The sequence below is a fragment of the Anguilla anguilla genome, chromosome 2 (assembly GCF_013347855.1).
Source record: "Anguilla anguilla isolate fAngAng1 chromosome 2, fAngAng1.pri, whole genome shotgun sequence".
Lineage (NCBI taxonomy): Eukaryota > Metazoa > Chordata > Actinopteri > Anguilliformes > Anguillidae > Anguilla > Anguilla anguilla.
This window is the reverse complement of record NC_049202.1, coordinates 23,775,870-23,803,496: the sequence shown is the minus strand read 5'-3', so window position 1 is coordinate 23,803,496 and position 27,627 is coordinate 23,775,870. Positions and strand designations below refer to the sequence as shown.

At 40.1% G+C, this 27,627-nt stretch overlaps 1 pseudogene; it reads left to right on the top strand.

Annotated features, from left to right (window-relative positions):
* The first annotated feature begins 198 nt into the window (after positions 1-198).
* LOC118217334 lies at positions 199-19,069 on the top strand (annotated as a pseudogene).
* Positions 19,070-27,627: the final 8,558 nt, after the last annotated feature.

Here is a 27,627-nt window from a genome sequence, read left to right as displayed (position 1 = left end):
CACACCACAGGGCTACTGCTACACACCACTGAGTCACTGATACACACCACAGGGCTACTGCTACACACCACTGAGTCACTGATACACACCACAGGGCTACTGCTACACACCACAGGACTACTGCTATACACCACTATTATTATCATTACTGCTATTCATTGCATTTATATTGTGCTTTTCTCAAAGGGCTTCACAGTCATGAGGGGGAACTTGTCTCAACCACCACCAAAGTGTAGCACCTACCTGAACGCCCACCACACATCAACTGAGGTGGAGAGTGAGAGAACATTTTTTTTGCCAATTAAAGCAGGAACGTTCCTCATGAAAAGTTGAAGGTTCTTAATTTTGCGCATTTTCAAATAGGTACGGCAGAGCCATTCCCTTTGGCAAAAGTACTGTATGTGTGCCTGCTGATGACTAAAGAAAAGATCTAAATAAAAGATAAAGGAGCCAGTCAAGTCAGCTGACCACATGGCAATGGTCACAGACAAGTCAACAGACAATGATGTTTTGAACGTTTTTCTTTAAGGAAAATTAAATTACATCCGTTAATCTTGCATTGATAAAAGCTCATTCACAGATAGGATCAAACATTGCCTAGTGAACTGAGGTTGATTTCCATAATGTAATTATTGCATGTCTCAGAAAATCCAAGTCACATGTTGACAGCACTGCACTGATACTCTATACTGTTTTGGGACAGAGGTGACAAAATTGTTCCAAATATTTCTCAGAAGGCAAAGGGGTACTTTGTCCATCCCAGTCAACTCTGTTATTTCAGCAAGCAGGAAGATGCATTTCTTCCTATCGACAATTTCACACAAAAAAACCGCCACAGAATGACAGTTACTGAAAACCGACTGACCATGATGAAATTTATTGAGTCATTTGAGGTAATCTATTTTGCCTTTCATTTTTATAAGCCTACACCACTGAAAACTATTTCATTCTTATAATTAGTGCTATGTAAATTTTTGTGCAGGTAATCTAATTCCACTTATACTTCCGAGTGCTTGGGGAAAAAAACGAAATATTTTACCACCCAACACTGAAAATGCATGTCTATGCACTGCACTATGTGTGTCATTGCGCGTGATTAATTAGTGGCAATTGATGTAGATTACTGGTGTAGGGGCAATGTGCTAACTGACTAGCAAAAAGGCCCTATCGCCCTCTGGCAGTGGGATGATCGAATTTCATGTGAGAAAAAGCCCAGGATAAATTGGTGCCCTACTGATAAGATACAGTATCACCAGGGAGACTCTGCTGTGGCTCACATAACAAACGCACTGTCGATTGATGGCCTCTGACTGACTGTTGCTCTCTCCGCTTTCAGACAGTTTGTGACTGCCTCCGCTTCCCCAAGCTGTGTGTCCACGTCTGCACACACACACACACACACAGGGAATTTGCATCTAACATTCCAATGGCCGCAGACTCACAGACAAATCTGAGACACTACACTCAGAACTACATCAAAAATCAATACAATAAAAACATTATTTATTGTGCCCGTGTCACATTATTTTAATATGAAATATGGTTAATGTTTCAATTTTAAATAATATTAAATAATACACATACAGTAAGTCACAGTAGTATTTCCAAGGTATTTATGGCACAGACAAGAGTAGAGCATTGTGATACTCCACCTGTACTAACCCTCGGAAAGTGAAAATTCACTGGCCCATGCAATTAAGGTAATATGGGTTATCTGTAACCAGCTCATTGAAAGAATAAGTATTTTGTAGGGATGCACAGACTTATTGGGGTTTGCATCTACACAGTTAATGTAATTCATTACAATTAATATCTTAATACAAATTTATTGGGATCAATCACTAAACTAAGATTATGGTCAAGGGCTCATATAATGCAAAAACACCATATGACCAAAATATCTGGACACACATTGGTCTGGGGCTGTTTTTCGTGTTTGGGCTAGGCACCTTAGTTCCAGTGAAGGCAAATCTTAATGTTACAGCATATAATCACATTCTATATAATATTGTGCTTCCCCAACACCTTGGGGAAGGTCCTTTCCTGTTTCGGCATGACAATGCCCCTGGCACACAGCAAGGTCCATATAGAAATGGTTTTGTCGAGAACGGTGTGGAAGACCTTGACTGGCCTGCACAGAGCCCTGACCTCAACCCCATCCAACACCTTTGGCATGAATTGGAAAACCAACTGCAAGCCAGGTCTAATTGCAAAATCACTGCCGCACCTAATTTATGCTCTTCTGGCTGAATGGAAGCAAATCCCTGCTGCAATGCTCCAACATTTAGTACAAAGCCTTTCCAGAAGAGTGAAGAATTTTCATATCATGCACTCCTAGTGTTTTGCTGAGGGTGCATGATATGAAATACATAGGCCTACATTGTTTTGTTCTCCAAATTATATTGAATTTGATTCCCAGTCATTCTATTGAATGAAGCAGAAAGCACTCACTCTCCTCTAAAATGTTGTCAGTCATTGCTTCTCAACAGTTTCAATGTATAGTCAGAGGTACATAGACATCCCATCTGGCCATAGGAGAGTCACTTTTGTGATGAGACAGGGAATTACCTGCTCACCAAATTCCTTCCCTCTCTAGTGATGCTAAAGCAAATGTGCACCACTCTGTAGAGCTGGTGGCCACAGCCGGTGCGAGCACGGACCAGACTCTAAACCATGAGGCGCAATACTGTGCTGCAGCCCAGTGCTCGGAAATTCTGAGAAAAGCTTTTTATTGGTCCATGACTATGGCACATGATGGCTCTCCATGACCTCTGACCTTCGACACGTCTCTCGAACTCAGAGAGCTCCCCCTGCAGGGCCATCCTCTTTGCCTGCAAGGACAGAATTCCTGCATTGCCCTGCGCCATGTGCTCCATCTCTGTTGGACAGCAGTGGACATTTTTCAGTCAGATAATATTGTACTATTATCATAGCAGTGGGCATTCATCAGCCACAGACAAAAACTCGAAAGCACAGTGATGCCCATTAAAATGTCACAAGTCACATAACACTGGTTTTAAAACGCCACCAATTGCTTTACCAGAGAAAGAGTTGCTGCATATTAAAATTTTAGTATCTACATAAAAACAGTGTAAAAATAACAACATTGCAAATGGAGCTCAATACAGGGCGTGTTCAATTCACACTGTTGATTGCAAATCACCACTGGTAATACACGTGGATTTTTTATGATGACCAATCTATGTAAAAGCCAGGCAATATGTGAACTCATTAATGACGATGGCAGCCATCATAGTTACAAGAACACACTAACCTAACATGTTAGGCGTGCAAGAATGCAGATCTTCTATCCAAGAGTACACTTTTTTTGGTTAAGAGAGACGGTATACCCTCCTGAGACCCGGCAGAGAAAATTTTTAATGTATTTTAGTTTTTGGATGAAAAAACACGTCGCTGTGAAAATATGTTCAAAAATAGTTTTTGATTGAATATCCATTGCAGTGGACATGAGGTCCAATAGAATATGTGGTTCTTAAGAATAAAAGTACAACAGTAAAATACCCCCAAGTTCAATAAAGAAGAAACAATATAAAAATAAAGTAAAAACTTTGGCACACTGAGATAGAGCGCTAGCCTCTTTCAATAGTGCTTAGCTTTCAGCAAGAACATTTTCTGTTGCAATAGGACAGTTACAATCGTGGCAGGAGCCGACACAGTAGTACAATATGAATAGCAGTCAGTTTCAAACCATTGGACAGCTCCCTTAAACGTTGCCTGAAAAACACTGGCAATGGAATTTTCCAAAGTGATAAATCAAATTGCTGCTTTGTGTCACTGCAAATGCTATTATTAGGCATAGGCTATGTGACACAATGTATATAATAAACTAAATGTAACTATGTTTGTAAAATGGTGTAATTGAGTTAGCCAATTGAGTTAGCAACACAGCAGTGTCACACTTTGATGATCATAGATTACACTACGTTCCATTGAATCTGATCAACTGTAGGATCCCTGCACCTGATGTCTGAGTTAAAGACTTTTTTCTTTGGTCCTTCTTTTAAGATCATTACATTTTTTTTTACATCTGCTCCTTTGAGTCAAAAACACCTACAGTACTGACATTACGTATGAATGAGTTCCATATCTGAGTTTGTATTTCAATGTCTCAAATTTAGACTCCCTCAACAAGTTAGCATTGGCCAATTTCACCAAGAGTTCTAGCTGCTGTTCAGAAAACTTGTCTTTCTCCCTGACATTGCTTCCACGTGTCTTGCTCTTCTGTTTTTGCACCATTGCTAACTTTTGGATTATTTCGCAATTGATCTATACACTACAGCAGATGCTCTGTAAACAGAGATCATTCAGTACACCCCTCTTTAGGCTACAGGAAACACGTTTTTAAACGAATAAAATATTAACACTGTCAGCGGTGATTAACAAATCTACCAAGTATTTTAATAACTGATCTGCAGGCGTGTAAATATGACAATGCACTTTGTAGAGCAAGTTTTCCACCTGGTGCAAGACAAAATAATGTACATTGAATTTCTAATTTTTTTTTCTTCTTGTAGATCACCAAAACCAATGGAGAAAAGCCAATATACCAATATAAGGAGCCCCCAGGACCAATTATGAGAACTGTAAACACCTCACAGCTAGACCAATGAGGGTTTGTAGCTGGAGGGGAAGGCACCGCGTGTTTTCCCCTGGCTGGTGTGATTCAAAACCGGAGATGTTTTTTATTTTTTTTCTCTGTTCGTAAGAACAGGGCACAATTATACTTAAGAATGCACTGGTTCCGTTGCCACGGGTCAGATATGAATGCTTTGCTTCATATCCCGCTTAAGACTGGCCTGAAACGGACCAGTAACATTCTGGTTACTCTCCGTTCACAAACGGGGCTATGCTGTCATCAGAGATACATCGATCTTTCGCCGAACCGTCAATATTCCAATGGGAGCATCAGAATACTCACAAATGAGCGGAACAACACATCAAATATCTATGACCGCTGCAAGTAAGCGTAACAGTTACTAGGTTTTACTTTCGTAATAATCTGACTCCAAATGAAATTAGAATTTAAAATTTGGTTTTAACTATACGTGGAACTTGGAGTGGTTACACTCGACTCTATCTTGTGCCATCATTCCTCAGTATATGCTCCTGGGTTTAGCACTATTGTTAAATCTCAGTTCGGTGAAGCCTACAGAGGGTAGGAGGCTGACCACCATAATACATGCCTTCCTTTGTGCATAGATAGTTATGAGCCCAGGACAGTGTGTATCTATCGGGCTCCTTAATGCGAATTTGACAAGAACCGGCGTATAACGCCCATGGGTCCTCTTAAGCCAAAACACCAGAACCAATACAACACCAATCCCGTTAGCGGGCAGATCGTGGTCGCCTATCTAACTTGAGGACCTCACTAAAGACTTTCGCTGTACTAGAAACCCTGATCAGTAGGTCCTAGTCATAATTGTTCCCCTGAGTATTTAATTGGAATTTCGGCTGAAAAGAAGATCAATGGATTAGAGTCATGAAGACCACGCAAGTTAAAAATAAGAAGAATTTATTTAACAGGCAGGTAGGTCATTAGCTTCAAATTCACAGTCAATTTAAAATATGGAAGGTTTTTAAAACATAAATACAGAGTAAAAAGTTCTTACCCAGCCTGTTTAGCTACACACGAAATCACAGAGCCTGTGCAGTGTTGGAAGTCGATTGCGATCTTCCCTGTTCAGCTACGCACAGAACACAGAGTATGTGCCGTGTGGGAAGTCGATTGCGATCTTCCCTGTTCAGCTACGCACAGAACACAGAGTATGTGCAGTGTGGGAAGTCGATTACGATCTTCCTTGTTTGCTTTGTCTCCCTTCCTTTTAAGCCAAATCCCGCATTTGATCTAGGCGGCATTGCCATAATTAACCTGGACTAATGATAAAATCTGGGATTTAGGGCCCCACCGTTTGGGGGCTGTTGTCAAAACAATTAGTGGGGAAATTGGGAAAAGGAGATTTCCAAAATTTCCCTGAATACGTCCATACCAAACATGTCAAGGGGATGTAATATGTGACAGGTGCTGGTATTTAGGTCCGCAAGTAGGGCAAGGTCATTTTTCAGTTGTTTACAGATTATGAAAGTGCAGATTATAAACTTTCAAATGATGTGTCATACATTGAAATCTGAAAATAGTTGAAGAAGATATGCTTATTTGAATGTTGGTACTCCTAAAATCAAGTAGCAGAGAAAATCCCCTTGAAAGATCTTGAACTTTTCACACTTCTCACAGGGAGATAATGGGTGGGAACAATAGCTAGTTAACTCCACCCCAACCACTCCCCCGCTAGAGTACCTGTAAATCCTTGTCCATTTAGGGATTACCATATTTAAAGCTTTATAACTCCAGATGTGAACACCACAGAGACTAGAAAAATGTCTTAAATGAAGCAATACATTTGTACCATTTATAATACTAGCTTATATTACTTTATATTCATAATTTTGTAAGAAATAAAGTGCCACAAATGCAATGGTCAAGGCAAAAAATCTAAAATTAATTTGCTCCTTTTTTAGTTTGCAATGAAATACTGTGAGATTGCGGGTTAAAGTATACATGTCCTGGATCAAAAACTTCTTGACCACAAGTTCATAAAATCTAAGGGTGGATATGTAGAACTACTAAAGATCTATGAAGCAAAAACTAAGCCGTGTACCCAGCATCTCCAAATCTACCCAAAATGTCTAAATTATTAGCACTGGTCTAAAATAGCTAAGGGTCCAGAAACAAATCCAAAATCTCTCCAAAAAGGAATATAATGCTTTTTTTGTCCATTGTAAAGCATATGAGCCCCTTATGAAGGTTTAAGATGAAACATAGATATAATTTCAACATTACATAATACCACTAACCTATTTAAAGACACTCAATTTCTAAAATAACGTATATAACCGAAATATTTTGAGCAGTAATACTTACATAGCAATGATGAAATCTTATCTATGTTCAGTAGATGGAGACACAGACAGTAAATCAATGACAGTTCTATCCGCTTCTGTTTTGCTCCAGAAAACGATGTCAGATAGGTCTATCAGCAAACATATGGCTTAGCTATGCCCAGAAGTCCTCAATAATAATGGTATTTTCCAAGGAATTACGAAAATTGTTGACAATGTTTTGTTAGGTGCAACGACTTTTAATGCTACCATATATAGAGCGAATGGTAAGAAAATGTTCGGTTACGCTAACCTATAAAACGCTATTCCAAAAGCAAAATTAGACATGTTATTCATCGTTAGAAAGCTTATACTCTCACCTACTGATTGAGCATCCGCCATTGTAGCAACCTCACAGAGTAACAAACATAGGCTACTACCACACGGCTTTATTTATGGGCGGTGGCTTGACTGAAACAAAGTGACAATAGCCAACAAAATCAAACATGCTAATTAAACTGCAACCCCTTCACGCCTCCAAAACCCGGCTGTAAGAATCTCTAAAACAAGCCGACTTTGCTGACAAATTATAAGTATTTAGTGACCCTAAAATGTTGTTTATTCTATTGAGTGACTTCTTCAACACTTTAGCTTTCGTAATATGAAAAAAAGGAAAACAGTAAAAAAAAATTAAACCTTTTTTGCCTCCTAGCGCGATTTCAAGATTTGCGACTTGCGGACCTTTTCTCCAGCACCCGTCACATATTATGGTGCAGTTGTCATGAAAATACCCTTTTGTTGAACCATTTTACTTGCAATCCATGTTATTACTACATATGACATAATACAGTAATATAATGAAACATGTGCATGGTTTGTAAGGTTTTACGGAGTTTGTGAATATGGTAAATGGTAAATGGACTGCATTTATATAGCGCTTTTATCCAAAGCGCTTTACAATTGATGCCTCTCATTCACCAGAGCAGTTAGGGGTTAGGTGTCTTGCTCAAGGACACTTCGACATGCCCAGGGCGGGGTTTGAACCGGCAACCCTCCGACTGCCAGACAAGCGCTCTTACCTCCTGAGCTATGTCGCCCCCCCATATGATATATATATGAATATGATAAACAGATGGTTTAGAGTCCAGATCCAGAAAATAAATAAAAGTGTGATGACAGAGGGGCCCACATAAGGGCACTGTGGTACTGTCAAGAGCAGTTGCCCCACCATTTTGCCAGAGGCCTGATGATCTTTTCACCCTTAATGGCCCCAACATACATACACCCACACCCCTAGACAAATAGACTAGTTCCCCTTATCATAGTTGTGTCCAGATGGCAACAATCCAGAGAGCCAACGGCTTGCTCACACAACCATAAACAACCAGTCCAGTTCCCCTTATCTCAGTCTTGTCCAGAGGGTAACAGTCCAGAGAGCCAAATGGCCTGCTCATCCAGAGGAAGTCCGAGTAACCTATTGTTTTATCACAAGGCTCTCGGGTCCTTTGAAGTACAGGATGAGTCCCAGCGTGCAGGCTCGTTCAAATGCCAGCCTTTTCTGGGTCCCAGTTTGACTCCCCTCTTACAGAACCACTGGCTTAAATACTCTTGTCGGTCTCTTAAATGCTAAAAACATGTTCCTTTCTAAATACCAGTCTTACAATGATGGTTAATTTTGTTAAATTCTGTGTGTGTGATTTCATTGTGTGTTGTAGCCTATGTTATCCAGCATATAAACCTTAAGACTCTTAATTTGCTTCGTGAAACTGAAAATTTTGCAGTGTTTATCCCAAAATCGGGATTATAGTAGCTCTGTCACATCCGTGAAGCATGGCCCAGGTAGACATTTACGGAATGTACACGACTGACAAGCCGTCAAACACGTCTGACAGATTGAATATTTGCCGGTTAGGGTTAGCTAGCTAGTCAAATGGCTTGGTAGCCGAAGTTGCGAACTACCAAATATAGCAAATAAGCGTTAGCTGATTACGCTTTCTGCCAACTAATTATTTGGTTAAGTAGGCTAAAGGAAATAGTAAAAATGACTTGGCTACCGAAAAAACTTCAGAGGAGGATTATTTTATGGTCGTCTAATGCAGCTGTTGGATTTGTTTCGTCTAATTTCTGACTTCGCACAGGTGGACCGTGGACGATGAGTCGGAGCCGCAATGTCAAGGCCAAGGGGCAACAACTCGCCTCTATGAGTGAAGCCTTTTACCCCAGTGGCTACTGCGTGAACTGCAAGGCCTGGTTGCAAAAAGAACTTGAAACCCCGCCCATCCAATGTTAAATCAATGGGGAAAGCCTGAATAGAGGCCAATATTTTGAGAGGAAATATAAAATCAATAATTTTTTACACAAGAAATGACGGTTTAACTAGTTAATCCCATCTCCTGTAATGTCTCCCCTGGGTCTGATTTTTTCAAATAATTCAGCCAAAATTCCCAAATCTGGGTTAATTTCAGTGCGTGCAATGTAGCTTGTCTTACTACCGTATGACCATAAGGATTTCCCCATCCTCGCAGGCAGGCAGAGTGCTTCAGCGGCAGTGTGATGCTGTGTCGTTTTATTCCGATTAGCTAGCTACATACGATCTGACTATTTAAAAGTCCAAAGTCCAAAAATGTTGTGTGCTGCGTTCAACTGTACTAACCACTATTCTAAGGATTGTTCTCTCCAGTTCTTTCGGTTTGAGACATTTTCAGATAAACAAGGTTCTATGTCAAAACGCGATTTCTGACCATTTCGGGGTTTCAGTTGATTGTCATAAAGTCTCGTCTTTTATAATTTGTATATGTTGTTGGTGAAATCAGATTTGTAAGCAGTTTTGAAGCTTCTTTAAGAAGACAAGCTAGGGGGATTTACTTAGTTAGGGGGAGTAAGCTTACTGTCTTGCTATCGATCTATCTGTCCATCTAGCTAACTTGCTAGCTAGTTATCTCGTGATATATCTGTCTAGCTATCTAGAGTTCTGTTATCTGTCTGTCTATATAACTAGCTAGGTAGTTAGCTAGTGATCTATTATATCAATTTTTCTATTTAAATATCTTAACACTAAATGTATCTTGCACAATTAACTTTTTAAAAATGTTATACAGTACGGTTCTGTGGTTGCAAGGCCACTCTTATTGTCCAGACGTGGGCGTGTCTAATTACCATGTAAGGTAGTCGAGGATTCCACTTGCGTTGGTTGCAACTGGCAATGTGGCTGCGCCCTAGTTTGGGCTTCATGCGCCAGTGAGCACTAACCATAGCAAATCAGTGGGTGACGTCGTGAAGCAGTTCGTCCATATTTTTATATGGTCTATGGTCAAAGCCAAAATGCACCACCTCCCACCCCAGTGACCATAGACTGTAGCCTGTATTGTAGCCTGTATATTATTCCTCCGCAGTAATCAGGAAATGACGCAAACTGTACCTCATTGGTCCACAACAAATGTCATAACAGTGCCCAAATGACACAATAAATCATGAAATCGACATATGGACAGCCACAAGACGAATAAAATACACATATTGTGACTATTTGTTCTTGTGAGAAAAAATTATTGACTTATTGTATTTTGCATTTTGACCGCATTTGTACCGTAGACTTACATTGAAACCGGATATGAAAACACCTATACTGGAGCCAACCACATAGTGAGCAACCAGGAAATTAGCTTCAAAAACTAAGTGTGGTTTTGCCCCTTGGTCCAAACGTTCCTTCAGATCCCGAACCTCATAGACATATATGTACGCCTATGCCGAACCTGTGAACTTTTTCACAATCACTTCCTTCTTTAGTGAGGCACCACCGAGGGTTAAAAAGGGTCTAAATTCTTTCCACTCAAATAAAATCAATGCGCTACAAAATCCAGCATTTTAAAGCAGTTAAAACAGCAACATTATTCTTTCGATTTTGAATTGTTGTTACGTCCCCTCCCCTTTTCAATGTCCAATTTCGCAGTAGATTGCAACGTTGGATCACGGTTCTAGTTACTTCATTTAGGGATGCCAACCATCCCACAAAATACGGATCCCTTATTTGGACAGTAGAATAGGCATTTTCATCCGTATCTTTGTGAACGATTCCGTTTGTAGTAACCGCTGATTTGAATACAATTCAATAGTTAGCTAGCTAGCTAGCCGGCATAACAAGCATGCTGCGAGATCATTCCTAAAACCCAGAATTTTAATATTGGCTAGGTGACAAGTGACGGCGAACCTATCATAAAGCTAACTGCAAACCCAGTTTCAGAGTGTCTTGGAAAAACGCAATGTCTACACTACTAGACCGCAACATTTTAAAAAAAGCAAGACAGAGCTAGGGAGATTAATTTAATTGAGTTATGGTTTCATGTTGTTTTCTTAAATAATGTAATGGCAAAAATGACCAAAATTGGTGCTAATTGTATGGTATAAAACAAGAAGGAACTATTTTTTCTTGATAGAATCGTTGATTTCATAGAAAAAACGAGGTTTTTGCTTAACAACGGTGCAAATAATAGAACTACCATTATTTTCCAATAACGGGACAGCCCGTCGTGGTTTATTCCTTACATACAGTGTTAAGAATATATGGTAGCAGGTGTACAGTAATGATAAACTGTAATGTAGACAGGTCGTGCACTAATGCATAATGAGAACTGATAAGGACAGGTAAGAACTGGATGTAAACAGCTACCTAACGTTAGCACCCACTGGCGCCAAACTTTGTTTTTCTTCATTCGTTTAAGAATTGTAACTTAATTATCAACTGCAGCCATTCCTCTCTCTTTCTTGTAAGGAAAGCGGTAGAATGACAATTGAATAGTTTTTTTGGACTCAGATCTATTCAAACAACAAGGGACACACCACTGCAGCACGTTGGAAAGAGCCTCAGCCAAAGCAGCAGAGGCTTGGACCTTGAACAGTATTATCGGAAGGTCGATACGTCACGGCTTAACAAGCGGTATCTTGGTGAACAACAGTACGCCTGCCATCCTAATATAAACCAACTGCATATTGTCCCTGTGTATAACAGTAATATATGACACTTCAGGGATGGCTTAACTACTCACCACTCCTGGGATATATTCTTAAATCAGTTTAGCTGAGCAGGTTTTTTCTCTTTCTTTGAGCAAGTTACAGTGTTTGTCGAATGGTGCAGTATTTTCAAACCTTTTCCTCTAGTTGATTCTTAGCATAGTTTAACTCTTCTGTTGTTGTTTTTATCTTTCCTTGGTATTTGCTGATTGCTGCCTTCACTGAAAAAAAAGAAGCATGTTTTTATAGGACTGGTGGTGAACCAGCTACTACTACTCTGATGGGGAAAATCGTTTTCTAGTGACACACAGGCTACAGCTCGCGCCGCCGTCGCGAGCATTCTGCTGCACGAACAGTATGCAAGAAGCTTGGATTAATATTTGCAAAACTCTAACAGTGAGGGTACTGTACATACAAAAAGCCATGAGTATCATGGATAAGCTACTAAAAGAGCCCATTCGTTCCAAAGGCTTCCTGTTAAATAGCACCTTAATAATACCTTCTGGCATAAATTCTCACCTGCTATGCTCATTAAAAATACCATCTGTTGTACTGAATACCAGAATACTGACGGGACTGTTTATACGCTATTAATAAATAAACGGTTACATTTTGATTGTTTTCTCTTTGTGAGTAGCCTAGGACTTTGTGAGATGGTGGGTGGACCTCGGACCCTGTAGGGGGGTCCAGGGGCATGCTCCCCGGAATAAAATTTTGTACATTTTAAAGTTAAATGCATCAATCCGGTGCACTTTGAGAGCAAAATTAAGAGGCTAGATCTATGTGCTCTAGTAAACAATTTAATCATAAACACATTGGTCAACACATAAACACAAAAGTCCATATTTCATGCGTGGGGCCTTTAATACAGATTTATGATGTATCTTATAGGTTTAGGACACGGTATTCATCAACTCTCATTGCCTTTTGTAGCTGATATTTGTACTGTACCTCTCCAAAAATGAATAAAACATTTTTTTTGTCTATTATACAGCATATGAAGGAGCCCCTTATGAAGGTTTGAGATGAAACAGATTAAAAAATAATGCAAAAATGTTGTCACACAAAGCGGTACAGTACCTAAATGTGTAATAATTAACTCTTGTATGTATTTCTATACTCTGTACTCTCGTATGTTTTCTTGTATGGGGATGGGACAATATGAAAACAATTTTCAACCGTCCACCAGATTTTGGCAATGTTCCAACTCTCACGTCATCATTGTTGCTTGCTTCACAAAAACTATTACACTACTAACTAACGCTTACATTACAGTGTGAAATATCCACATTATATAATACCACTAACCTATTTAAAGACACTCAATTTAAAAAATAACGTATATAACCGAAATATTTTCAGCATATAACCGAAATATTCTTACATAGCAATGATGAAATCTTATCTATGTTCAGTAGATGGAGACAGAGACAGTAAAGCAATGATACTGTTCTATTCGCTTCTGTTTTGCTCCAGAAAATGATGTCAGCTAGGTCTATCAGCAAACATATAGCTTAGCTATGCACAGAAGTCCTCAATAATAATAATAGCATTTTCCAAGAAATTACGAAAAATCGTTGACCACGTTTCATTAGGTGCAGCCTCTTTTAATGCTACCACAGAGTGTGCGTAAGTGAATGCGATTATGAGAAAATATTTTGTTACGCTGACCTATAAAACGCTATTCCAAAAGCAAAAATAGACATGTTATACATTGTTAGAAAGCTTATACTCTCATCTTCTGAATAAATGAATTGTCAATCAAGCCAGACCATACTAAAAAGGGGGACAACGCCGTAATCAACACGTGTGGTATTACGCACAGATATTTTGGAAGGCACCCAGGCGTCACAAATGCGCGTATATTTCACAAACGGATTGTCCAATACAATATATGACCACTCAAAAGCGACATCTCTACGCGTAATGTACGGTTGGTAAGGTTGTATGTTTATTCAATATTTAGTCACAGATATTGACTGTAGAATGAACACGTATCTACGGGCGTTAGCTAACGATATTAACGCTGTGTTCACATCACAACATTGTAAAGCTTGCTATCATGTATCAGGCTATAACAAAACTAGTATTGCTTGTCTAATACCTGCAGGAGTATTTTGTAACAAATGCAGCAGTGAAGTCCCCTCCCACCTGCACAAAACGCACCCAGGCACGAAAGCCAACACCGTTCCTTTTCCTATTAGGAAAATTGTAATAATAATAGCATTTATGCTAATAATAGCACCGTTCCCCCGTCGAGCGCACTGGGTGACACCATTCCTAGTGACGAAACTGCGCCCAAGTTGCCCACCTAAAAAAGCAATGCTACCCAATATTTCCTCAATTCTTTCAAGTCACTTGGCCCTGTGTTTTGTAATCTTACCATTTTACAATGTCATGCAAACTTTGTGTCAGATCAAAGTGTCAAATATTTCCAATTGCCTCATGGAACACATTGAAATTCATGTAGAAAACTGCTGGTGAGTAACTACAGGAAGCACATTTCTCCAGAAAACATATGTTTATACTTGCTTCTGAACTGAATTTGAGTAAATGTACAAGTTTTTGTATATTTGCTACGTACAATAAATACTGCATGTAAAATACATATTGTACATACATACATAGAGAGCTTCTTATCCCCATGGGGACATTTCCCTCGCAGCATGTTACATTCACATTTACGAACAGACATTTATACCAAGAAACATACAATCATTCACGCAACAGAAAGGTTGGGCAGCGAAATACATACATACCAATACAAATTGGACATATAGATGCCTATTCAATCAATCTTGACTGTGAGAAAGCCATCCACATATGTGTGGCCTGTTCATGTACTGTATGCTTATACACACAGGGCCAAGTGACCTGAAAGAATTGAGAAAATATTGGGTAGAGTTGCTTTTCTTTACTCAATAGTTTTAATGGCAGGCCTGGATTTTGGCAGTCTGAATGAATGAGTTATAGACGGTGCATGTCTTGTATGTGTGAGTAACTTGGCATTTTTGTACGTTGAGAACGTGTTTTTCATGAGATTCAAGTTACGAGACTAATATCGAGGCTAATATGAGTGTGTACGCATTCTTCGTTCATTGAATTTACACATTCATCTAGGTTAAATCACATATTACCTGCATCAGAAATCCAGCCTGTAGCCTATAGGTGATGTCGTGGCGCAAACTTAAATAAAATAACTAGCCTATAATTCACTCCAAAATAGGCGATCACCCCCTATAGTAGCCTACAGTTCCTATAATCGGTGTAAACATTACGTCAGTCCAATGACCATAATGAATATTAATGAAGTATTACGTTTGGTTGAAGCAGCGCATTAAATGCGGTTCTGCGTTTCGTTGTTGGCTACGAGAACATGCAAAAACTTCCACAGCCGCTCAACACACGATCTTTAAATGAAGAATTATCTGAAAGTAGAATCCTCTGCATGAAAGTAGACTGCGGTCACTGGCTATAACCTATTGCTAGCTAAAGCGAAGACTGTGGGAAAAGAGTATCTGAGTAAGAAATCAAAAGGGTAAAACGGAGCGCTTTGCCATCTCAGTGTTCTCTTGGAGGAGCATGCGGCGAGTCACCAACAGTTGCCGCTGGTTGGGGTTAAAGCTGAAATTCACTACAGTGGCTTGCGTGTCAGTGAATGCTCAGAGCGCGTCTGAAATCTTGGACAGTCGTAATTCGGAGACCACTTGCGCGTTTGCTTAGTTTATTTGGCTTTTTAGCTCATGTAAATTTAGTAGCTCGTTTACGATCTGTACGGGATCTCGGTGTCTCAGTTGCTCAGGGCTGGTCGAGGTGATCTAAGAACCAGTTAATTGTTTGAAATCTCCTGAATGCATGTGGGGCACCCTGCTTTTAAACGGAGTCTCAATGGATCTGAAGTGGGACAAAGTGGATCTATCTGTGGAACTGAAATTCTAATCCCTTCCTGTCTTCAAATAAACCGCTGTACAACACTTTCAATTCCCACGGGCAGAAACGCAATGATTATCACAGCTTTATTACGTCATGTTGCCCGTGTTGGGTAAGTTGCTGATAACACGTCGCTCTGGATAAGAGCGTCTGCCAAATGCCTGTAATGTAATGTAATGTAATGTAATAACATAATTCAGCCCTTTTTGAACTCAGAATGTCTTACTTAACATTGTAGTATAGCATAGTTCCGGATATAGCGGTCATACACTGTGAATGACAATATATAATGTTCAACTATTTATGCACAATTTTTTGACATAAACAGGTGGAAACAGTTTCTGGACACTCGCAAGTTTAAAGAGGCACTCTAAAAAAGTGTCCATCTGTCATTGAGGAGTCACTATAATATATTTTTTCTCATTTGTAATGTGTATGATGATGATGGTGATGATGATAACGATGATGGTGGTGATTATTATTGTTCTTGTCATTAGTAGTAGTGGTAGTAGTACACAGTAAAATGTTCAGGGTTTAATAAACTCTTACAGAGTGCATATAGTCCCTATTACACTCATATGTGCTCTGATTATTAACACTGGACATTCTACTGTGTAGTATCATTATTAGTAGCCTATTATTATTCCCACACAGATGTGCTACTGTCTGCCGAGGAGGGTGTGCTGGCTTGCATGGGTGACTGGACTGCGTGAAAGCGAGCGAACAGTGTCTGAAGGAGACGGGCTGTAGCACAAAGTATCGGACAATGAGAAAATATTGGGTAGAGTTGCTTTTCTTTACTCAATAGTTTTAATGGCAGGCCTGGATTTTGGCAGTCTGAATGAATGAGTTATAGACGGTGCATGTCTTGTATGTGTGAGTAACTTGGCATTTTTGTACGTTGAGAACGTGTTTTTCATGAGATTCAAGTTACGAGACTAATATCGAGGCTAATATGAGTGTGTACGCATTCTTCGTTCATTGAATTACACATTCATCTAGGTTAAATCACATATTACCTGCATCAGAAATCCAGCCTGTAGCCTATAGGTGATGTCGTGGCGCAAACTTAAATAAAATAACTAGCCTATAATTCACTCCAAAATAGGCGATCACCCCCTATAGTAGCCTACAGTTCCTATAATCGGTGTAAACATTACGTCAGTCCAATGACCATAATGAATATTAATGAAGTATTACGTTTGGTTGAAGCAGCGCATTAAATGCGGTTCTGCGTTTCGTTGTTGGCTACGAGAACATGCAAAAACTTCCACAGCCGCTCAACACACGATCTTTAAATGAAGAATTATCTGAAAGTAGAATCCTCTGCATGAAAGTAGACTGCGGTCACTGGCTATAACCTATTGCTAGCTAAAGCGAAGACTGTGGGGAAAACAGGGTGCATGGGTGACTGGACTGCGTGAAAGCGAGGCGAACAGTGTCTGAAGGAGACGGGCTGTCCTCTTTAGGGAAAGAGAGCAATTTCACCATGTTGGTGGGACCCGAAGCGGAGGACAAGTGCAGAAGCGCGATGGAAGCTATCAAGCAGAGTCCGCTCTATAACTGCAGATATAAACGGGGCATGAAGAAAGAAAAGAACTGCTTGCGCATTTACTGGAGTATATACCAGACGTTACTAGGTAGGCCTACGCGAACTCAACACATCCAGAGTAAATGCTGGCTTAAGTTTTTTTCACGCCGCTACTATTTGCCCTAACATAGCATAGCCTATGCCTCTCAAGAATCACTTTAACAGCAGTCATGTACATTTCAGCAACAAAAAGACGTCCACGTCTGTGCGTAAAGTGCAGTTTGTCATCATCAATCTGCTTTGTCCGGCTACTGTTATAAGTCGTTCAGACCGGATTTCTTTACTTACAGCTGGGAGGCTGCTTTGGCAATTGGATTAGAATTCATGATTGAATGCGGGGGGGGGGGGGGGGGGGGGGTCGGACCAATGATAAAGCCGATAGCCTACATTTAAATTAAGACGTGTACCAATTTGGGCACTCACTAGCTATCACGGCAGTAAGCAGACCTCGGCAAACAAACGCCATCGGCGTCGCGCACAGTCCATGTTGTTAAACAATATGCCTAATTAGCTATAGCCTACTGACGGCCCAACTGTCTGATGCAATTACAGCTGCATACACAGAATAATTCTAAAATGCTCGAGCGCGCCACATTCTTTCAAAACGGAGAACACAGCCACGCAAACGTTTTAGATTTATGAAAATGTATTCCTTGACATAATTTTTCAATTGGAAGGAATGTCTAGGTCAATCCTTGGTGTTTTCCAGTGGTTCCGAAAACTATTATTATTATTATTATTATTTGTAGTAATAGTAGTAGGTAAGTACGTATTACTGTTATTATTAGGATTAAAAAAAGAAAACCTGAAATTTGTTGAGGAAAATGTTAAAAAAAAATTTCCCACCACCAAGGGAAAGCTGACAGAGAGGTACACCTGTGGAACAGTGGAATTGACTACAAATGACACAAAAAATTAAGGGTTATGGATTAGCAAATACATTTTTTACATATCAATAACTAATCAATTCACAGTGTGTATCAAGATTTTGACCTATAAATGAAAATATGAAATAAAACTTAAATATCAATATTTAATTCAATACATATTTTTCAAGTCATTTTTCATCACAAGTTAGACTTATTCATTATAGAAATTGGCCGTATTCATGTAGTGTATTGTTATACAAGTATCTGTTAGTTTTATTTTTACAGATTTTAATGCCATTTTCAGGAAATGGCGTACTGGAGGATTCTCCCTATGAGCGAATGAACTCTGACATTTTCCGGTTAGCTCCTATAATTTCAGGTAAGACCCTGGGCCCTATATAGTCTATGTGAGTGAGTGTATGGGATTAGAGAAGAGGTGCATAAATGCTGTATCCAGATTTTTGTAATAAATTGTAGACACAAGCAACTTTCAGAAAGGCTTTCAGAAAGAGCGACCAGCCAGGGGCCCGCCCTGCAAAGGGAGAGCCATTTCTAAGCAACGGCTGTCTCATTGGCTTGTGGAAGCTATTGCTATGGCATATGACTCAAAGGGGATAACACCCCCCCTCGGGCCTGAGGGCTCATTCTACGAGGGGCATTCTACGCGGGCCCAATTCCGTGGGGTCTCCTTGCAGGAGATTTGTTCAGCTGCAGGCTGAGCTTCTCCACATACCTGGACGCTTCTACCGCCTGGACGTCACCAGGAATCCGGTAGCCCACGCAGTTCTGGGGGTGAGCTCTGTGTGAAGCTCACGCATCTCCCCTCACCTGCTTTGTGTTTAGTACTTCCTTACATGGGATGTGCCAGACACACCCTCCCCTCAAGGGGGGAGGCTGCCCTTGCTGGCCTGACAGTTTCTCAGCTGTGAGCATAGGGCGGTGCCTCCTGTAGCATTGGATGCGCTATTGTCTGTCAGAGCCAGACTTGGTGCAATTGGATGCTTCTGAGGAGTCATGACCGGATGTCATTCCCCATAGGTGGATCTCTCCACTCAATGTTTCAGAGAACCGGGGTTACGATAGTAACCTAAAGTTTTTGCTATGTGCTTTAGGTTCATTGTAATGTGGAACATGAATTAATCTTTGCCCTAAATGCAGATCTCTTTCAGATTGAAACAGTTTCTCCTCAAGGATTTGCTGGGACTTGGCTCCACACAGCAAAATGTCTACTGTCAATTCATTTCTAACAGAGTGCATATAGGCCCAGTCTGTACCAGAGTGGGACCATACGTACTCTGTAAGAGTTGATTTAACATAACATAACATAACATAACATAACGTAAGACGAGAACAGGCCATTCAGCCCAACACTGCTTGTCTATTCCTACCGCTAAACTGTACTTAATGCTTAGTTTACCTTAAAGCTAGATAGTATCTAACACTGTATGAAGCCGGGAATTGAATACCCGCAGTGTTTTCTGCCTCCACTATATGTCCAGACAAGCTATTCCACACAATAACCACTCTCTGTATGAAAAAATATTTCCTAATGTCTGTGTGAAATTTACCCTTCGCCAGTTTCCATTTATGCCCCCTCGTTCTGCTAACCGAACTCAACTTGAATAATTTCCTGTAGTTCCTATCAATCCCTTTAATAAATTTAAAAGCCTCAATCAAATCTCCCCTAAGTCTCCTTTTACTAAGCTTGAAAAGTCCAAGCATCCAAAGCTTTTCCTCATAACACTTATCTTTTATACCAGAATCAATCTGGTTGTCCAGCTTTGGACCTGTTCCAGCGCCTGCACGCAGTACTCTAAGTGTGGTCTGACAAGGGTATTGTATAGGGTGAGTATGATCTCCTTAGATTTATACTCAATACTTCTGGCTATGTATCCCAGCATCCTGTTGGCTTTTTTTTTTTTTTTTTACTGCTAAAGCACATTGACCAGACCCTGATAGGCTTTGATCAACTATTACTCCCAAGTCTTTTCCTACATGTGCACAATCTAATTTTGTACCACCCATAAAGTAATCCTGCTCTATGTTTTTATTCCCCACTTTACATTTAGTTATTAGGGGTCCAAGCAGCGAAGCTGGTGGAACCCTATTGTATTTGTTAGGATTATTATTAGGGGTCTAAGCAGCGAAGCTGGTGGAACCCTATTGTATCTGTTAGGATTATTATTATTATTAGGGGTCCAAGCAGCGAAGCTGGTGGAACCCTATTGTATTTGTTAGGATTATTAGGGGTCCAAGCAGCGAAGCTGGTGGAACCCTATTGTTTCTGTTAGGATTATTAGGAGTCCAAGCAGCGAAGCTGGTGGAACCCTATTGTATCTGTTAGGATTATTATTATATTAGGGGTCCAAGCAGCGAAGCTGGTAGAACCCTATTGTATTTGTTAGGATTATTATTATTATTATTAGGGGTCCAAGCAGCGAAGCTGGTGGAACCCTATTGTATCTGTTAGGATTATTAGGGGTCCAAGCAGCGAAGCTGGTGGAACCCTATTGTATCTGTTAGGATTATTATTATTATTATTAGGGGTCCAAGCAGCGAAGCTGGTGGAACCCTATTGTATTTGTTAGGATTATTATTAGGGGTCCAAGCAGCGAAGCTGGTGGAACCCTATTGTATCTGTTAGGATTATTATTATTATTAGGGGTCCAAGCAGCGAAGCTGGTGGAACCCCATTGTATTTGTTAGGATTATTAGGGGTCCAAGCAGCGAAGCTGGTAGAACCCTATTGTATTTGTTAGGATTATTAGGGGTCCAAGCAGCGAAGCTGGTGGAACCCTATTGTATCTGTTACGATTATTAGGGGTCCAAGCAGCGAAGCTGGTGGAACCCTATTGTATCTGTTAGGATTATTATTATTATTATTAGGGGTCCAAGCAGCGAAGCTGGTGGAACCCTATTGCATCTGTTAGGATTATTATTATTATTATTAGGGGTCCAAGCAGCGAAGCTGGTGGAACCCTATTGTATCTGTTAGGATTATTAGGGGTCCAAGCAGCGAAGCTGGTGGAACCCTATTGTATCTGTTAGGATTATTATTATTATTATTAGGGGTCCAAGCAGCGAAGCTGGTGGAACCCTATTGTATTTGTTAGGATTATTATTGTTATTCTTATTATTTTTCTCTGCTAAAAGTGTCTGAGGCTCAGCAACCATAAGTCCTAGAGCAACCAAATGTGGCAGGTGGGTTCCTATGGCCCCCCACTACTCAGGCACTAAAATCGCCTATGTCGGCCAGATGGTGGCGCTATAACAAAGGGTCATGCGTACAAGGCCATAACTCCCACACCATAGGATAGATCAACCCAAAACTTCATGGACCTATGCATCTGAACGTGCTCTACAACTTCGCCATTGGCACCACCTATGTCCGCCATATTGTTTACCCGCCATATTGTTTACCCGCCATTTTGAAATTTTCATTGGGGCGTGGAAGCTTTCTCCACTAAAATGTCTGAGGCTCAGCAACCATAAGTTGTAGACCAACCAAATTTGGTAGGTGGGCTTCTATGGCCCCCCACTACTCAGGCACTAAAAATCACCTATGTCGGCCAGATGGTGGCGCTATAACAAAGGGTCATACTTTAAAAGGTCATAACTCCCACACCGTAAGTCAGAGCAACACAAAACTTCATCGACCGATGCACCTATGTCCGCCATATTGTTTGTCCGCCATTTGGATTTTTTATTAGTTAGGGTGCGGAAGAGCTGGAGCTCCAAATCTAGGTGTTACGACATCTAGTAAACTTCTTTACGGCAAGCGACATCCATGGCGACACAAGTAATCCGACACCGTAGGGTCTAGTTTTTATCAGTGAGGCGAGGGTCTGAATGTCGGGGAAGCAATGGAAGACAGTGCCAGCCAGAGTGCATGCTAGGCTATTAAAGGTTTGTTAGTACCAGCTTTTTGAGAGGATGAATAATTACTTTTCTTTGGCATGGATCCATTTGAAGACAGTATCGGGTGAGTTCGTTCAGTCTTTGAATCCGTCATTATGCTGAGAGAAATCGTATTCTCAATTTAATCTCTACATTGACTGTAAGGTTAGGGTTGTAACTAGGTAGTTGTTTCGTAGGTGACTTAACTAGTCTTAACTATTGCTTGTATTTTTGCATAGACTGCATTGTTACTGTTCTTGTTTGTGTTAGTGTTAATCAGTTTAACCTACAGGGTCCAAGTTGAACTATGCGGTTGTTCCCTGCACTTGAAACGGTAGGCTACTGCCCTCTAGGGTTTCGACACACTTGTTCCTGGTTATGGTTATACACTTTGTTGTATGTCGCTCTGGATAAGAGCGTCTGCCAAATGCCTGTAATGTAATGTGATATTCCGTAGCAACAAGATAAACCAGACATTAGCCCTAAAATATGCCAATACAGCAGTGAAAACGCTGCTCACTGAATAACGAAATAAACGAGACAACGTTTTTTTTTTATTATACCATGTCATTATACAGTCAATATCTGGGACTACGCATTTAATAAATATACAATCTTACCATTGGTTTTACGCGTAGAGATGTCGCTTTTGCGAATGAGTGGTCATATATTGTCTTGGACAATCCGTTTGTGAAATATAGGCGCATATATGACGCCTGCGTCGGCTACCTTCAAAAATAGCTGTGCGTAATACCACACTTGTTGCTTACGGCGTTGTCGCCCTTTTTAGTGCAATTTGGCTTGACTAACAACTCATTTATTCCGTAGGTGAGAGTATAAGCTTTCTAACGATGTATTACATGTCTTATTTTGCTTTTGGAATAGCGTTTTATAGGTCAGCATAACCGAAAATTTTCTCATCTACCAATGTCTAAATAAGTAAAACGGTAGGCTGCTGTGCGCGCAGCACGCAGGTCGCAAGTTAATATTTCGTCTTTTGTTTTGTTTTTTCTCAATGTCGTATTTATTATTTGAAATGTGTATTTATGTGTTATTATTCTATCTGTCTCTGAGGCGCTCTGAAATGTGCATTCTCTGCTAAGCTGAGCAATGGATTGGAATATGTGCCTGACGTACTGTTGCACGGTATACCCAAACTTCAGCACTTTTTCGGTACTTAAATTAAATAAAAAGAAACGGTTCGCTATTAGAATTTTCCGACGTTCGGTAGTTTTGTGTCAAATGTAAACGCCAGGGAACTGTCTCCCACATTACTGATTGAGAGGATGAAAAGTGTAATTTGTCAGAATCTTCGCTAGATGGTAGTAGCAACTAAGGTTGCCAAGTGAGGTGACTTGCGCTTGTGCACTCAGCTCCTTGATACAGCGCAAGCTTTGACTCAGTTCACTTCAGTAGCAATAGGTGTTCGAATTTGGAAATATTTTATTATAGATAGATGCTGTATTGTTATTAAAATATGCTGTTTTTAAATCTATTTAAAGGTGAAAGACCTGTTTTAAAGATTATTTACTTTACAACTGTTTAATTTTTGAAATATATTTAACATATTTTTCTATTGTTCAGTGTTGTAACACTATAGGCCTATGCATATTCATATGTTGAAGAGGCTTCAACTTAAAGGTTGTTAATGAACCAGGTTGTTAATAAACCATGAATTCGAAAATGAGGTCAACCCTTGTGGACATTACATTTCTAATCTATTAAGGTAATTTCAGTATCGTTAGGTACCGAGTATCGAATTAGCATCGTTTAAGTTTCAAGTATCATTTCAGTATTGAGTATCGTAGTACTAAACCTGGTATCACTATCAAAGTCAAAATTTTGGTATCGTGACAACACTAGTGTGACGCCTTTTTTAGTTGTGGCGCAGAACTCTGCAGCTGTGCATACACGCCGGGCCATCTAAGTGTTACGACATGCCATCTAAGTGTTATGACATAGTAAAGGCCTTTACGGGAAGCGGCCAGGACACATCTATGGCGACGCAACCAAGTCATCCGACAGCGTCTCTTAGCACAAAATTGGCCATAAGTCATCAATATTTTATACGATCATCATGATATTCAGTAGATATGTTGGGTGAAGGCATATGATCATGAGGACAAAGCCATTTTAAAATTGCTCCATAGGGGGCGCGATGGTGCCAATGCTTGGACCCCTCCCAACGCCACTTGCGGCTTTAATATTGAATTGCATTTGCCAGGTTTCTGCCAACTTCTGGATTCTGTTTAAATCTTCTTGGATTACTTTAGTAGATTCCAAACTGTTGGCTAAACCTCCCAGTTTTGTATCATCTGCAAATTTAACTAGTGTACTTTCAATGTCCGTGTCAAGGTCATTATGTAAATGAGGAAGAGCAGTGGACCCAGCACCAATCCCTGTGGAACTCCACTTCCCACAATACCCTGCTCAGATAAGATCCCTCCTACTACTACTCTTTGTGTTCTATCCCATAACCAGTTCCGAACCCACTCTGAAATGCCTCCTGTAATTCCTACTGTCCTCATTTTGATAATGAGTTTGTCATATGGTACCTTATCAAGTGCTTTTTGGAAATCTAAGTATATAATATCATAAGCCCTGCTCCCATCCAGACACTGGCAGACGCTCTTATCCAGAGCGACGTACAACAAAGTATATAAACCATAACCAGGAATAAGTGTGCCGAAAACCCTAGAGAGAAATATCCTTGAACACGTTTCGTTAGGTGCATCGTATTTGTCTGCTAACAGAGTGTGATTGCGTAAGTGAATGCTATGCTAAGAATATTTTCTGTTACGCTGACCTATAAAACGCTATTCCAGAAGCAGAATTAGACATGTTATACATCGTTAGAAAGCTTATACTCTCGCCTACCGAATAAATGAATTGTAAATCAAGTCAGACTGTACTAAAAAGGGCGACGACGCCGTAAACAACAGGTGTGGTGTTACGCACAGCTATTTTGGAAGATACCCAGGCGTCACAGATGCGCCTATATTTCCCAAACAGATTGTCCAAGACAATATATGACCACGCAGTCTCAAAAGGGACATCTCTACACGTAAAACCAACAGTAAGGTTTTATATTTATTCAATATTAAGTCCCAGATATTGACTGTAGAATGACATAGTATCATTTTTAAAAACTTTTTCTCGTTTATTTCGTTATTCAGTGAGCAGCGTTTTCACTGCTGTATAGGCATATCTTAGGGCTATTGTCGGGTTTATCTTGTTGCTATGACGGAATACGATTTTTTAGAGGTGAAATAATATTTTTATGAATGCCAAGATAGACAATATTGACCATTATGTCAAGGGTGGGGGGGTGTTTTTTAGATGAGACTGCAGGGAGGGGGTGTGTGTTAAATGAACGACCGGAGCGACAATGGTGGGGCTGCAAAACTCCGTTTTCGGCATAGTTGTCATGTATCGTCTACTAATGAAACTGAAACAACGCGTTTCTGTTTTCATCTCACACTTTGGTTGCAGTAGCACCGAATGTTTGAGTTTAGTAATTTAGGCACGCGGGCGTGCCCACCACTAGGGGTTGTGCGCTAAGAGGTTAATAGATGAGAAACGAAATGTCCACAAGGGTTGACCTCATTTTCGAATTCATGGTTTATTAACAACCTGGTTCATTAACAACCTTTAAGTTGAAGCCTCTTCAACATATTAATATGCAAAGGCCTATAGTGTTACAACACTGAACAATAGAAAAAGATGTTAAATATATTTCCCAAATTAAACAGTTGTAAGCTAAAATATCTTTAAAACAGGTCTTTCACCTTTAAATTGATTTTAATAACAATACAACATCTATCTATAATAAATATTTCCAAATTGGAACACCTATTGCTACTGAAGTGAACTGAGTCAAACTTGCGCTGTATCAAGGAGCTGAGTGCACAAGCGCAAGTCACCTCACTTGGCAACCTTAGCTGCTACTGCCTTCTAGCGAAGATTCTGACAAATTACACTTTTCATCCTCTCAATCAGTAATGCGGGAGACAATTTTCCCTGGCTTTTACATTTGACTCAAAACTACCGAACGTCGGAATATTCTAATACCGAACCGTCTCTTTTTTTTTTTTTTTTTTTTTTAAGTGCCGAGAAAGTGCTGAAGTTTTGGTATACCGTGCAACACTACGTCAGACACATATTCCAATCCATTGCTCAGTTTAGCAGAGAATGGACGAGATATCAAGTCGCGACCTACGAGCAGAGTAGCCTACCGTTTTATTTATTTAGACATTGGCAAAATTTTCGGTTACGCTGACCTATAAAACGCTATTCCAAAAGCAAAATCAGACATGTTATACATCGTTAGAAAGCTTATACTCTCACCTACGGAATGAAGTAACTGTCAGTCAAGCCAAAGTGCACTAAAAAGGGCGACAACGCCGTAAGTAACAGGTGTGGTATTACGCACAGCTATTATTGAAGATAGCCGACCCAGGCGTCACAGATGCGCATATAACGGATTGTCCAAGACAATATATGACCACTCATTCGCAAAAGGGACATCTCTACGCGTAAAACCAATGGTAAGATTGTATATGTATTCAATGGTTAGTCCCAGATATTGAATGCAGAATGACATGGCATAATTTAAAAAAAACTTTGTCTCGTTTATGTCGTTATTCAGTGAGCAGCGTTTTCACTGCTGTATTGGCATATTTCAGGGCTAACGCCGGGTTTATCTTGTTGCTACGGAATATTACATTAGCCTACATTACAGGCATTTGGCAGACGCTCTTATCCAGAGCGACGTACAACAAAGTGTATAACCATAACCAGGAATAAGTGTGCCGAAAACCCTAGAGAGAAATACCGCTCCAAGTGCAGGGAACACCCGTATGGTTCAACTTGGACCCTGTAGGTTAAACTGATTAACACTAACACAAACAAGAACAGCAACAACGCAGTCTATGAAAAAATTCAAGCAATAGTTAAGACGAGTTAAGACTAAGTCACCTACGAAACAACAACCTAGTTACAACCCTAAGCTTATAGTCAATTTAGAGATTAAAATGAGATTACGATTTCTCTCAGCATAATGACGGATTTAAAGACTAAACGAACTCACCCGATATTGTCTTCAAATGGACCGTATTATTTATTTAGACATTGGCAGACTACAGCATAAATTGCGTCTTTTGTTTATATTCAATATTAGTAATTGCAGCGAGAAACTGCAGCTGTGGGTCGTTATGTTATGGTAGCAACGGAACGAAGCGGACAATATATGTATTAGGCTACCGTCATTGTTTCATTAGACCAGCGTGTTTTCCGCGCGTTTGCACAGAAACTCAGAACCTATCAATGAAATGGTTTAGCTATTTCTCAGCATAATGACAGATTTCAAAATTGAACGAACTCACCCGACACTGTCTTCCAATGCTTCCCGACGGTCAGACCGTCCCCTCACTGATA